This window comes from Phyllostomus discolor, chromosome 12, assembly GCF_004126475.2.
Source record: "Phyllostomus discolor isolate MPI-MPIP mPhyDis1 chromosome 12, mPhyDis1.pri.v3, whole genome shotgun sequence".
Lineage (NCBI taxonomy): Eukaryota > Metazoa > Chordata > Mammalia > Chiroptera > Phyllostomidae > Phyllostomus > Phyllostomus discolor.
The window spans coordinates 628,111-632,350 of record NC_040914.2 but is presented as its reverse complement, the minus strand read 5'-3'; the positions used below and the strand labels follow the sequence as shown (position 1 = coordinate 632,350).

Here is a 4,240-nt window from a genome sequence, read left to right as displayed (position 1 = left end):
TAAGAACTTATCCATTTCTTACAGGTATTCAATTTGGTGGCGTATAGTCTTTCATAGTATTCTAGTATGATTCTTTGTATTTCTGTGATGTCTTTGGTAACTTCTTGTCTTTCATTTTTGGTTTTATTTCTTTTCTTTTTTTCCTTAGTGAGTCTAGCCAGGGTTTTGTCAATTTTATGAATCTTTTAAAAGAACCAGCTCTTCATTGTATTAATTGTTTGTACAGTCTTTTTGTTTTCTATTTCATTCATGTTAGCTCTAATTTTTATTATTTCCTTTCTTTTGCTGAGTTTGGGATGCTTTTGTTCTTCTTTTTCTGTTTCTTTAAGATGAAAATTTAGGTTGCTTACTTGAGATTTTTCTTATTTCTTTAGATAGGCCTGTAAATGATATAAACTTTCCTTTTATTACTGCTTTTGCTGCATCCCAGAATTTTGATATGCTGTATTGACATTCTCATTTGACTCTATATATAATTTGATCTCAACTTTTATTTCTTCTTTGACCCAGTCATTTTTATAGTGTCATATTGTTTAATTTCTGTTGTTTTGTGGCTTTTTTCACTTCCTTTTTGCAGTTGATTTCTGGTTTCAAACCATTATGTTCAGGGAATATGCTTGTTATAATTTTAATCTTCTTAAATTTGTTGAGACTGGTTTTGTGTCCCAACATAATGTCTGTCCTTGAGGCTGTTCCATGCACTAGAGAAGAATGTATTATCTAGTGGTCTGAGATGAAAGTGACTGTAAAAGTTATATTCAGCTGATCAAACATCCCATTTAAGGCCAATATTTATTTATTGATTTTCTGTTTTGGTGATCTATCTATAGCTGTCAATGGAATATTTAGGTTCCATGCATGATTGTGTTTTTGTTGGTTTCTCCCTTTAGTTCTGTTTGTAGTTGCTTTATAATTTTTGGTGCTCCCTGATTGGGTATGTATATATTGAGGAATGTTATGTCTTCTTGATGTAGTATCCCCTTTATCTTTATAAATGCCTATCTTTGTCTTATGTTATCTTGAAATCTGTTTTTCGATATATAAGTATGGCTACATCTACTTTACTGTGGATGCCATTTGCTTGGAGAATCATATCCAACCTTTCATTTTGAACTAATATTTGTCTTTGCAGCTGAGATGTGTCTCCTGATGGCAGTGCATGGTTGTTGTTTTTTTCTTTTTAAATCCTTACCTGAGGATATGTTTACTGATTTTAGAGAAAGAGGAAGAGAGAGAGAGAGAGAGACATCAATGGGAGAGAGAAGCATTGATTGGTTGCGTCCTGTATGTGACCCACCTAGGGACTGAACTTGCAACCTAGGTATGTGCCCTGGCAAAAAATCAAATCTGCACCCTTTGGCATATGGGATGAGGCTCCAAATGAACTTTCCCAGCCAGGGCAGGTTTTAGTTTTTGATGCAGTATGCCTCTCTATGCCTTTTTATTGGTGAATTCAGTCTATTTACTTTTAGGGTGATTATTAATGTAAGAGGATTTTTCATAGCCATTTTATCTTTTGTTTTCTGGTAATTCTGTGCTTCCATTATTTCTTTCCCCTTGTCTTTCTTTCTATTGTTTTAGTTTGGTGGTATTCTATATTTTTTCTTCTGTTTTCCTTTTTATTTTTATTTTTTATGCCCTACAACCAGTTCTGAGAAAATTCTGCCCAGAAAGGACTGGCAAAAATGTGAAACAATTGTTTTCACATTTGACCTTAAACAGAAAACCAGGTATTTCTCTAGCAAAATGAGTTCATTTGAGAACAACAAAGAATTGCAATTTTGGACATGTGTTCTAATGGTGAACCACGCACAAGTCCCAAGAAACAGAGCAAAGGAAACTCTTTTATAGAGGAGAACAGGAAGTTAGGAAAGCCTTTATAAACAAAGAATTCTTCCTGTTAGATTCTGTGATCCATGTACTGCATAGAGCTCCCCCTTCTGACCTTCTGTTCAGTTCTTTCATTTGGGAGAAATTTCTTCATGTACTCATTTTGGCTGCCTCCCTATGTTTGTCTCTATATATTAGGTAGAGCTGCTACATCTTCTGGTTTTGGTAGAGTGGCTTTATGTACTAGGCATGTTTTCCAGCCCAGTGGCAAATTTTCCTAGTTTATTGGAACTGGGTGCTCCTGGTATGCCATTTGTGTGAGTTATGTGAACGCACCTATTGTAGATGAACTTTGATTGTTGTTGGCATGTCAATGGAAGGAATTTATGCCCAGGCCAATTAGCTGTGAGCACTGGCTATGATCACAGTGGAGGATATGTTGTGCAGCACTCATGCCACCCAGCAGGACTTGCTTCCACAGGGCTGTGTTGCCTGATGAGTCTACCCCTTGAGTGTATCCCTTCTGAAGGTGGTTGGTAGTGCTTGTGCATTGTCTGAAGTTTTCTAGTGGGTGTGGTGGCTTGGGGGCTTCTTAAAAGTTGCAAGCCAAAATCAACCACTTCCTATGTTCTGGTCACGGCAATTGGGCATGAGTGATCTACAGATGGCTGCTACATGTGCTGGGCTTAGAGATGCCCAGAAGCCAAGCTTTGAACCAAGACTGGCTGCCACCACTCTGAGGCCTGGGGCCACTAAGGAAAAGGTATAGGGCTCATTAAGGCCAAATGCTGCTTGTTTGGGGTTTGTGAACCTTTAAGAGATTTCAGGAGAGGCCACAGCATGAGCCAAGACAGGTTGTTTATATGCAAAAGCTACTGGTTGGCCTGCATGCTGTGTGGGGCAGGGGTCTCAAGGAATCAACGTGGTGGGTGAACACTGTTAGTCAGGTTTATGGAGACTCATATATGGCACCAGTCTGATGGCTCTGTTGGGTGAGAGATCAACAAAAAAACAATGGACTGTGCCAGCACTACTGTCTGGGAGAAAGCTGCCCCTCCAGCCCTAGACCTGAAGCCAGACAATTCAGTTCCTCCTGGTGTGTCCCTGGAGCTTTCAAACTGCTACACCAGAGCTGGAGTTCAGAGGAGTGTGTCTGAGTGAGTCCATGTGTGAGTCCTTTAAGAGGAACTGCCTGGGACTCCAGTAGCCCTGTCTCACTCAGCCACAATCCTCAATGATTTTCACAGTTCAGTGTTATGGGGGTTTCTCTTCCTGTCACTGAAACCCTGGGGTGGGGGGACTGGTGTGGGGCTGGGACCCCTTGCTCTTCAGGAGGGACCTCTGCAGCTGAGATATCCCTCCCAATCTTTAACCACCACAGGTGGGTATGCAACCAGTGCATTCTCTATCTTCCCCCTCCTAACAGTATCAATGTGACTTCTGCATATCCTTAGGCATAGGACTTCTATTCAGCTAGACTTGAGGCAGTTCTGAATAATGGTTGTTCTGTAGTGTAGTTATAATTTTGATGTGGTTATGGTAGGTTGTGAGTACCATTTTACCTACTTGGCTATTTTGACCAGAAGTCCTCAGGTGTGGATTTTTTTTTTTTTAAATTACAAGAGTCTAAAAATCCATATGCATTTCCGTTTGTTTAAAGTCATGTTTTTGAGTCTTGGGTTTTTGTGTGTGTGTGTGGCTATTACTAGGTTTAGAGAAAGGAAAGTTTCATATGTATAATAGTATTTTTTCTTCTAAATGCATCTAATCTCCACACCTTTTGCAAATTGAGAACTTTATACCTCCTCTTTTATGTTTTTGTTGTCACAAATTATTTCTATTTGTACTGTGAGTTTAATTTCAAATTGCTGTAGCTATTGTCTTCCTCTCTCTTTTTAAATGTTATTACCTACTTTAACCTTTATGTAATATTTGAATGCATAGTACCCTGTTCTGAAAAAGGATTGTAATATTCTGCTTCTGTTGCTTATTTGGTCATCTTACTCATGGTTTTGTGTACTTTTGTTCTTTTTTCCAGGTATAATAGCACTTTTGAGTATCTCCTGCAATGGAGGTCTTTTGGTGGTAAATTTCCTCAGCTTCTGTGTGTCTGGAAAAGTCTTTATTTCTTCTTCATAGCTAAAGGGTAACTGTTCTGGATATATTATTCTTTGCTGGTAATTTCTTTCAGTAGTTTAAATAATTGATTCTACTCTTTCTTACCTTGTAGGTTTTCTGCTGAGATATTTGATGATGATCTAATGGGATTTTCTTGATAGGTCACTGTCTTCTTTTCCTGGCTGCCTTGCAAATTCTTTCTTCATCATTAATTTTTGACAGTTTAATACAATGTGCCTTGGGGAAGGCCATTTTGGATTGAGATAATTAGGTTCTGTTTTATTTTTAGATT

General features: G+C 38.3%; 1 protein-coding gene across 3 annotated transcripts in view; it reads left to right on the top strand.

Annotated features, from left to right (window-relative positions):
• The window catches only part of ZNF382 (zinc finger protein 382), a 79,334-nt gene that overhangs the window by 46,575 nt on the left and 28,519 nt on the right, over nt 1-4,240 (top strand). The gene's annotated exons all lie outside the window — the stretch shown is intronic.